The sequence below is a fragment of the Ostrinia furnacalis genome, unplaced genomic scaffold, assembly GCF_004193835.3.
Source record: "Ostrinia furnacalis isolate ACB-3 unplaced genomic scaffold, ASM419383v2 OfSCF5991, whole genome shotgun sequence".
Taxonomy (NCBI): Eukaryota; Metazoa; Arthropoda; class Insecta; order Lepidoptera; family Crambidae; genus Ostrinia; species Ostrinia furnacalis.
This window is the reverse complement of record NW_021136230.1, coordinates 4,004-15,554: the sequence shown is the minus strand read 5'-3', so window position 1 is coordinate 15,554 and position 11,551 is coordinate 4,004.

Genomic DNA, 11,551 nt, shown 5'->3' with positions numbered 1-11,551 from the left:
CGGCCCTACAGGCCCCCAGTAAAGTTTAACCTGTTTTAACCTAGTGGGTTATACGTACGTATTTAAAATTTGCTGCGATATGTATATGTACTATGTGTATGTCTATATGTATGTGCAGTATCACAAAAAGAAAAAACATTAGGTACATAATGTCCTATCAAACTCATGCAGCGTAGTATAGCACTCTAGTGTAAAAGCTGCTTTACGCCAAGTATTGCCAAGTGGGTCGTTGCAATCGCGTCAAGCCCCGCTCAGATCACGTTTCCCGCTCGTTGCGCGCGCGCGGTCAGCCGTGAAAATGGCGACGGCCGATGCTATCGGCGCATCAGATTTTATATTTTGCAGTTGATTTATTCAATTTTTAACTTTCAACATTCGTGCGCACAAGAGATTAATGGCGTCCGGCTGGCGGCCGTGCGATTTTGTGTTGAAAATTTTATATTGATTAAAAAGAGGATAGAGGAAACGTACACAAATACCTACTCTTGTCAATTTTAATAGAGAGTAAACAATCTTTAAAATCACTTATTTGTAAACCATTGTTCAAAGGCGGGCTGCGCCCTTTTTGCTCAACTGGCATCCGCAAAATACCAGTGGTCGTGACGAGCTCTCTGCCGTCACGGCTTATACTGAGCTGATGCCATTTTGGTGAATGTACCTTACTGTTTGGTTTTATTATAACTATTTGTTATTTTATTTTGTACTTGCATCGAATAAATACTTTTTCTTTCTTTCTTTCAAATGGCTCAATCAATACTCAATACTCATTCATACAAGTTAAACACTCACTGCTAATAACAGAGCAGATACCTAAAAAAATTCATCATGATCATCATCATTTCAGCCATAGTATGCAGGCCGCTACCAACCGTGCGATGTGGAAGTCATTGGGAGGCCTATGTTCAGCAGTGGACGTCCTATACTACTATGGAAATTTTTTTTTACCTTACATGTAATTTACTTACCTGCTATAAGAGCTGACTAAAATTTAACAGAATAAAGTAACAAATCTAAAAACCACAGTCACGTTTTCTTAAATAAGAAAATTTTTAAATGAACTTCATACCTACCTACTCTGTCCTTTCCCATTTAGACTAGCTGAGACGTAAATTATGTAACGGAATATCGGACTTTATCACGCCCTGAAAAGACACCGCGTCCGTCAGCTGTTTTATTGCGCGAGGAAGATTATTAAAACCATAGAGACACGAAAAAACCGGCTCAGCTACCCAAGGATCCCGCCCACAAATTATTTACATAACAAATGCAAATTAGACCACTCGAAATTTACGCGTACGAAATACGTACCCAATATCGCCGCGCGTATCTTCGCGTTAACATCTGAAAGGCAAAGGAGTTCTCTTCCATATTTTTGCATACTTACAACGCGACAGTAATACCTCGGTTCATATAAGAAAGGGAATTTGTATGATAATTTTCATTTTGCATTCAGTCGGTTATTCTTCTTGTGGCTTGTTGTGGATAGCGCTCGGGGGAAATTCGGCGGCACTGTCGCAAGATATTGGGCCAAAGAGAAATAAAACTAGAAGCGAATGTTATTGGGAAACCTGTGAAATTTAAAATCTACTCGCATTCTAGTCCCATTGAATTTTTTAGCCCCCATGTTGGGCGCCAATTCTAAATTCAGGCGTAGGTGAATTGCACACTCAAGGTCCTTACCATACCATAAAAATGGAAGTCTAAAGATTAAAATCAGCATCTTCGACTCGAATTCTCCTTGACAAAAATGAATGCTATTAAAATATTATGCTGAGAGCTTGTCAAAAAGGGCGCTAAAGAGCGCCCTTTTTTACATTTATTGCTTCATCCAGCACCGTATATCATCGTCCCGCGCATCTTCGGTAGGTAATTGTCATCGCCTATCCCGGTGCTCGGGCTACGAATCGTAAAGCATTATTTGATCGCGTCAGTAATACGTCCCGCGGGACCTGTTTAGGGAGTATGAGGAAATGTGGATCCTCCGATAAGTGACTGGCGACCGTTTGTTTTCTTTGCGATATTTTGGAATTGAGTTCCAGGATAGATATGTGGAGTATTTTTCTAGGAAGGGTGTGTGAAAAAATATCTGCTACAGTCAAGGAAACTATAGACGCAATTCTGCATATACGGAGGAACGCGTACGTTACGATCACGTTAGGTGACAAGTAAAATCTTAAATTGGCGCCCAACGTGGTGCTAGTGAAATTTAGCTTACCTACAATTTGTAACACTAAAAGAATCTAACTATCAATCTTTAAAATTTAAATAATGAGAAAAAATATAAAAGAGATTTAAAACACTAATTGTGCAGTAAAATTAACCATTTCCCACATGCCACCAAACGCGACCCCGGCATAGCGAGAACATTTTATTAACTCTTTAACTACGATATAAAGTGAAAATGAGTTATATTCCCTCACCGGCTCATAATTTGTTGAACTCAAGACTTTATCTCGCCATAACTTAGTTGTTAAAAATTTAGTCGCACTCTTAATTTTGGTCTTTTTAAATTCGCGCCGGGTTCCAACGGGGTCCCCGGGGTAAGGCTTCAGCGTTCCAGTTTACAGCCGTATACAAAGCAGTTGTCTGGGGGGCTGTGAGTGCACAAGATGTTTGCTACACAGTGCCTCTTTGATAAAATTGGTGACAACATTGAGGTGTGATGTAGATTTTGTGGCGTTGGGAAAATGACGAAGTTATTTTGATGTTTTAGTCCCTTCTCCATAACGTACCTACAGTAAGGCAGAACCAGTCATGTGCTCTGAGTCATGTGCTGTGTGTCTTTTTGGTTTTTTAGAGAGCCTTTTATTCAAATCTCAAAGAATTGACAACAACAAAGCATTTAGGTACTTATCTTTGAAAAGGTTTACATACTGCGTCAAAATAACAAAATGGAAAACCGAATCATGTTCTCGCTTACAAATAAAGCTGAAATTGTTCGAATTAAAACTGTTCACACAAACAGCAGCTGTTAATCGCCGCGCTTAATTCAAAGATGGCGTATTTTTCCCGCGCACTTCGCAAGTAATAAAACTTGGTGTAATTTCTCAGGTGGGCGAAGTAGTCCGCAGCGCAGAGCCAACTCGCCGGAACATTATTACTTCAGTTTAGGGTTGGGGGGACCAGGGATAAGTACGTTTTATTATACTTAGGCGATGACTTTCAATTTGACAATGAGGTTCTGATCCAAACATCATAATTTTTCAGCCATAAGACGTCAGTGGACTGAACAAAAGCTCCCTCAATGATTTTCAGATTGACCGGTTGGTTAATTGATACGATCAATAGAACGGTACCTATCTATAGTTTCTAATATTTCCTAGCTGTTGCTAGAAATAAGCGAGAATGTTGGGTTAACCATGCTGCACATACAAGGATGATAATAAAATCGTTTTATTTATAGAGTTCGCCATTAGTAAAACGTCCCAGGTACATACTTCCTACATCATTGGGATACAATCTGTAAAAAAATGGTGAAAATGAACTGTTTTTTTTTCGTCATTTTTAATACTCAATACCTTATTTCTTTCACCACATTAGCATTTAGGTCTTACAATTCAAGCAGAACAATGTGGACAGCAACCTTTGGAAGTAGGCAGAACGATCTTAGCAGTTTAAATAGATTGAATTTAACCGATTTTCAGTACCTTTCTGGTAAATAGAGTCGAAAACAAATCCAAAATAAGAGTGCGATGTCCACTACCGAAATAATTGACGGACTCCCATTTGAGCGGTCGCATTCGTTCGATTAACCACATCGCAACACTTGCGAATTTCCCAAAAATCCAGCTGCAATCAGTCGCAGCCCTGAAGTCGCCATCATTAATTCCGGAGCGCCGTTGACAATGCGTGCTGGAATTAAACGCGGTTCCACTCCCGAGTTGGCAACTCGAGATGAAAAAACTTCCCGCACTGGATCGCCTGTCATGTAATTGTTTCGACTGAGGTACAGAACCGCCCGCTTTTCGCGCTCACCCGGGCATAAACACTTCAATGTTAACAGATTAAATTAAAAGTTTCAATGGATAGTGGACAACTATCAACAAAATAATTGAGATTCTCATAAAAAAAGTTTAGGATGACGATAGTCGTGTCTGATCCGAATATGTGATTAGTTAGATTGATGGAGGACTTTAGAAACAAAAGGTTATTATATATGGTGAAATAGATGTTTCTTAACTTCATTAGTTACTTACATCAATAACTGTTTATAAAAATACAAGTAACATTTTTGATTTTAAAAATATGTAGTTAACAGATTTTGGCACTCCGTTGCTTTATTAAACTACTGGAAAATCATATTACGTATACCTACAGGGGTATTGTAACCGAATTTGCTCTACTGGCCGATCAAACATCACTAGCTCGCGACTCGACGTCAAAACAGAGGAAATGTACAACTGTCTGTACAGCAAATCGTTTTCGCACAGCCATTCGGATAGCTGTCGACCGGATTGCCCGTCGTATGAATGACAGAAAACAAATCATAGAGTGTTCACCGGCTGAGCTCGTGTGTGACGACTACAGTGTGAGTAAACTTTGATAGTTGGAAAAATATTTTAAAACATATTTCTCAACACTGACCAGGATTTCGTTCGTTCGTTTCAGCCAAATGACGTCCACCTCTGGACAAAGGCCTCCCCCAAGATTTTCCACAATAAACGGTCCTGCGCTGCCCGCATCCAGGCTCTTCCCGCGACCTTTACCAGATCATCGGTCCACCTAGTAGGAGTAGGGATGTTCCGATACCACCTAAGTATCGATACCTACTCATTTCGATAATACTCAAATCTTTTTTCGATACTACTTAAATAAGTACTCATAAAGTATCGATACTTACTGATATCGATACTTTTTGGAACTTTTATTTTGTTTTATTATTTTGAGGGTGCTATCAATGAACGTTGAAGGACAATAATTTAAACAAAATTGAGAAGAAAACAACTATTTATTTATCGGTTTATGCCATGATAACATTGGAATAAACCGATGAATTTGATGATTACAATTAATAAAATTACTTGTAAATAGTCACTTAACACTTTCACAATGGCGGAATGGCGAGATGATTTGCGGGCGGGCGCGGGTGTCTCCTTCTCTCGCTTTCGGCTCGGGCTCTAGTAACTCGGTAACCGATTAAAGCTGATTAGCTGACTGTTTTTACTCTTTCAGTTCTGTATGATGCGTTCTCGGTTTTTTTTATTGTTTTCGGTTGTTTTGCTGATTCGATTCGATACCAAGTATTTTTGTTTCGATACCGATTATGTATCGCAAAATTGATTCGATACAATAAATACTTGGTATCGAATCAAAAGTATCGAGTACCTACTCGTATTTATTAGTATCGGAATATCCCTAAGTAGGAGGCCTGCCCACGCTGCTGACCAGGATTTGCACTAGGGGCTATAATTGAGCATTCACAGAACAGACAATAATTTATTTTCCACTCCCAACCCCACTTTTTTGTGTACCTGAAAACTGCATCCAAATACAATCTATTCAATCCTATAGACAGAGCTAGCAGTTATACGCAAACTACCATTCGTATCTCTAGAGATTCGTTCGTTACTGGCTGCCATTTTTAATTTGCCCCACTGGCGTATAAAAAAGTTTTTCATTAGTGATGTGCATAGGTAAACGGTAAACATTTCCATTCGTGCCTCTATCGACGAACGGCTCGTTTAAACTAAACAAAAATCTACATAGAGACGGATTTGTTTTTTTTTAATTTACGCTTTTCGAATTTCAATGGATGCTATGGTGGATAGCAGAATGGACCCGAATGCTTTAGATAGCTGATGTTCTTTTGGTTTTATGTTGGTGTACTCGTAGCTTGTAGAATAAATAAGTAAAGGTGTTTAAAAAACAATTTGATATTTTTAATTGATACTTAACTTTGTAGGTCACGAAAAGTAAATTAACAAAAGTAAATGCAAAAAATACCTCAGGGCACTTTAGTGAACATTTAATTTTAAACCTAAATCCTTTCTTAATGGTTTTAAGGCGATATTATGCCTACATGTAAATAAAACACAAAATGTAGGTCATGCCTACACTCTTTTTGAGTAAGCGAAGCAAACCGACATCAAGGGCTCAACCTTGTTGTGTTGTCACTTTTTAATTAACGAACAACAGCGAAACAACAAAACATATTATTTTAATTGTGTCGCGAGCTCGAGCATACGTTAATATTTTTAGTTCGCTAAGGAACGACGTGTGAGTCTGTGTTCGCAACGCGTGGCTTCGCCGCGAATTTTGCTCGCGGGCGCAACCCAAATTAATGAGCATGCTCATTTTAATTAGCTACGATAAACTAGTTAGTTTACGCTATTAATTTGATCATTCAAAGGCCTTTTTGCATAAGTGTCTATAATAAACCACCCAGTTGGTAACATTTTGAAAAAGAGCTTAAAATATGCTTAGAATTACCTACACAAAAGGTAGGTAAAATGAGCTTTTGGTAACCGTTCCGTTATTATGACATACCTACGTATTTTAGGCGGAGTTGCACCACCTAACTTTGACCGTAACTATGACGATAACCGGTGGTTTTTGTATGGAATTTGACAGATTTTTGACTTTTGTCAAAGTTAAAGTAGGATGGTGCAACCCAGCCTTAATGAAAAGTGATAAAATTATGATATATGACAGAGTTTCTTCTCTACTTCTTCTCAGCACTGCCGTTAAATGGCTTTTATGATTTTTATGACCAATAAGTATAATTCTAAACTATGGTGGGCCACACGTTAGGTTGGCGGTTCTCGCCAGGCCATATCACAATACAGCTCTTTAATTAGTGCCAGCTTAATGAAAATTTCCCAGTAAATGTTAAATATTTGCCCGCCCGAAGGATTTTAAAACGTTCGCCGTAGGTTATTTCGTTATCTTACTTCTGTTATTATTAATTTCGGGGGTTTGGTAACACTGTGTTTAGATGTTTAATTAAATTAAATATTTATATAGGTAGGTATTTTGTTACATTGTTTGTTCAGATTTGTCGGAAGAATTTTTGTTGCGTATAATTGTTAATTAGGATGCTTTATTACCTGAAAATAATGATTATGTTGCCATTGTAAGAAACTGTGTGATGAGCTAAATGAAGGGAAATGCTTACCATTTCCGTATTAAAGTAAAGGGGTAATACTTTCGCGAATGGTTAGAGTTGGAGGTTTTCGAATTTGGAGTCCTGGTCTCGAATCCCAGGGGTCATATTATGTACAAAAACTTGTTTGGTAGGCTTGAACGAAACCGATTTTCCTTCCTATAGATAGACTATAGTTAGATCTTTGCTACGGAGGTCACGCTAAGCCATCACGTCGAATACCTATATGATAGCTAATAAGATCTAAACTAGACTAACAACTCAATTTTTATAACACATTACGAAAGATTAAAATAAGAAAAATTCAGAACGCAAAAAATCAAAATAATTTTGCCTGCCACATGTATATTAATTAACCGTTTTAATATCTGTTTTTAACAAATAATATTACTTTGAACGCAAATCAACCTGCAAAGAAAACGACTACAATGTTAAATTCATTCCAAGTGGTAGCGTTAGAGACAGACTGCAATGTAGCTAGTACAAAGGACTAACTTGAGAACTCGTTAGGCGAGGGCACGTTGACAAAACACCTAGTGCTCCAAATTAAATTTAATTGAGCCACTAGCTGCTTCTTCGTGCCACTTAACGCAGACTTACATTACAAAAAGGAATAGGCTAGTTGCCTAAAAAAATTTTTTTAGTCCGTAATGTTTAATATCAAAAAATATTGGACACATATATTTTTATTTGTCAATCTAACAAATAATTACATAGTTATGGTGCGTTGAAGTTGCGCACGACGTCACAACGTGCGGCATTTTTAAGCAAGCGTTGACGTCACGGGCCTCTTCTTATGAACTTTGGGGCGCTTTATCTCTTTAAATTTTCATTAGTTTGAAAAAGTGAAAAATACGTGTAGAGTATTTTTTGATAAGTTAACTGACGGACTAATTAAAACTCTTGCTTTTTGACCCAGGCAACATCCCCATTCCGGTTTTTTCGGCGAACTACTCGTGGCAGTAGCGTCTTGATGATAATGTACTCGAATTTAGTATGAAGTTCGTTATCGTGAAATATGTGCGTCCCGCGCACTGTGAGACCTCATAGTAATGTTTGTGACGTACCGCGCGGCTGTTGACATTTATCCCAACTATATAATATTATAAATGCGAAAGTAACTCTGTCTGTCTGTCTGTCTGTCTGTCTGTCTGTCTGTCTGTCTGTCTGTCTGTCTGTTACGCTTTCCCGCTTAAACCTCGCAACCGATTTTGATGAAATTTGGCATAGAGATAGTTTGAGTCCCGGGAAAGAACATAGGATAGTTTTTATCCCGGTTTTTGAAACAGGGACGCGCGCGATAAAGTTTTTCTGTGACAGACAAAATTCCACGCGGGCGAAGCCGCGGGCGGAAAGCTAGTTTAAAAATATGGCCGAGTTGGACTACTGTATAGGTAGTATTTCCGTGATACGGGCGTCAATCTCTATGATGATTCTTAATGTAAACTATTTAACGACACCAAAACACTTGCAATAAGCTATAAAAGCAGCGTATTGCCAAAGTCTAACGTTTCTTATTAACGCAACTTACTTAACGTCTTAATACAGTTCCCGGCTTAGGTTTTTATCGCCCTACTTGCGATTCCGCGCCCGCGTCTGTCTGTCATCAATTAGTTTCTTTGCCGACTCATTCAACTTTGCCGCGGACAAACTAGAGTGATCCAGTTAGTCTTGGTTTGAGTTGGGAACGGCGCTCACTTGTGCCAATTAAAGAAAAAGATATTTTACATAAACATAAGGGAAAACATTACAGAGAAATATGAATACATATATGATTATTAACAGAGTTGTTATGATTTTTTTTTAAATTTATGCGACTATTTTAGGGAACTATGACTTGCAATATTAAAATTCTAATGAACTACTAAAGCACACACAGTATTGAATTATCACGTTTTTTAAGAGATATTAAAGTGTAGGCAGTCTAGACGTGGTACTGGTTCTTGTAGTATATCTAGTAGTGGCGTAATTCACTGTTGCTTTGATAGTGCCTGTTATATTGTTAGAAAGGCAACAAGTTTAGTTGAAGCGATGTTCGTTAGCCTAATTATGTAGTTTGCAAGATTACCTACTTACTAAATATTTTGGTGTTAACTTTGAAGGTTAAATTGTGTATTTTATTGATAAACACCTGAGACTCCCCTAATTTCACAAATTAGGGCAGTCATAATTGCCTTCAAAATAAATTAGACAGTAATCTATCAACAATTTAGACTGGCGCGCGGAGCATCCCAAAATCACTCAAAATTGGCCCAATTTAAAAGTTAATTTTCCAAATTTTCAAGCAGAAGTCGCATCTGCCGTCCATTAGCTGAGCAAAAAAATCCGGAAATTTTTGTCAACTTGCTCTAGTGAACGCCTTCCCTTATTCGATTTGTAGGCCCATGATTATGGGGTAACTTTTACATTATTTAATTAACTAATCGAGTTGGTTTGATTCACTTTGCGAAGTAAATAAGACTCTAAATAACATTTTGTCCCTTTGTAGTACGATATTTAGGGCGAAGACGTTTTGTTGGGGCTGAAATTAAGTTACGGGGGTAAATAAATAATTTGTTATGGCAGGGATTGATATCTATGAAAAGGAACATTTCCCCGAAAAATTAATGAACAACATGATTATAACTGGATGAGAATGCCTTATGGCATTAAGTTCGCCTAATGTTAAAATTTTGGCAAGTAGTATAAATAGTAAAAAAGTATAAATAAATTATACAAAGTGGAATATTAAATTGGTGTCCGGTTAATTTTAAAATAAAAAGTGGTTATTAGTTCCACATACAAAATGAAAACTAATTGTCAAATACAGGTGGTTCATACAAAAATACCATTCAAACTGCATGTTAAATAAAGAATTCCGGGTAATACCGAATCGCGCATTCCGATATCGGTCCGTATTATTTTAGCTGCAGTTAAAAACTGGCTTAAGTTAATTATTCAGGCTATTGGGCCGTACGGGACGCACTCGTCTGTGGATGTTCTGTAATATGCATTTTGGGCAGAGCCGGATTTCGGACCGAGTGACGTGTGAATGGGGACCCCATGTGGATGTATTAAAGAGTATTTAGTGTGTTCAATTTGACGTGCGTGCGAATAGAAATCCTACTTATTAAGCTATACGTATTAAAGAGTTGTATCTATAAATTCTCAGTCTTTTTTCTCATTGTGCAATAAAGATAATAAAAGATAATCAAATTAAATTAAATTAAAAATTATTTATTGCAGACAATTTTAAAAGTGCATATTAAACAAAAAAAATGAAAATAGGAAAATTGTACCCTGTGCAGAGACGGACCGTCATGTCAAAACACTCATCGTATTATTTACCTGCACCCAATTATAAAGTTTTGTTGCGAAATCCCACCTATTTAAATACTCATGAGATCACAGTGCTTAGCTTGATGTAATACTACAACATAATAAGGTTTAAGGAACCTGACAAAATACGTATTGAAAATCAGTGGACTGATATTTCATTACAACATTTATATTATACCTACTACCTATTTCAGAATAAACTAAATCACGGCACTGTTTCCCACAGACTTAAATACTTTTCGAAACTGGAATCAGTAACTAGATCAATCAGCTTAAATGTTGTAAAATTAATTAAGAACTTTCCTCAAGTCTCGTAGTAACTTGATAACTTTCATAGGGCTTGAAATGCATTAGCAGATTCCCGTAGTATCGTCCAACTCGCTACGAGCTACGGCGTAGTTCGTAGCAGCTACGATATTTTGCTACGATTAAAGCTCTAGTACGCCTGAAGCACAAGAAGTCGAGTTCGAATTTTACCGATGAATGTGTTAAGTCTTGATTCAAATCGGATTTTCGAATAAGTGGAAAATATCTTCGTATTGAAATTTTCTAGCGCCAGATTGTCTTTTACTGAGGGACTCTAAAAGTGGAAGATTAATAAATTTTATGATGTGTGAATGCTACGTTATCTCATGCATGCTTCGAATGTTCTTCAGATATTCAATTGGGTAAACGGTAAACTTATTTAGAAGGTCAAAAATTAAATACTGACTGCTGTGACAGTAAATATAGGCAGAAAGTTTTTCATGACACCAGGTCTGAGATGTTAGTTGTTGTAGGTATAAGGCTGTTATTTAAAATTGGGGCTATACAGATTAAGTCTTGTTTTACCAGGAAAAAAGTATTTTTCTTTAAAACAAAAAAGGTTAATTGAACAATGTTAACCCCAGTCCGTCCCTGCCAAGCGGCTCCGATTCCGCTGCGCTGGGTGTGTTTGAACGATGATTTTAGCAGCAAATTTACTGCCAGCTGTTCATTGCTATTCTATTTCATTACCAATTTTATTTTTGTTGCGCGCTCCACTGATTGAATCCTGCACTTTGTTTGAATCGAAAATAATACGGAAATGTCATGGGAATATGAAAACGGATGAATAATGCAACGCTATTTGTGTTGTAGAGAAAAAAAATT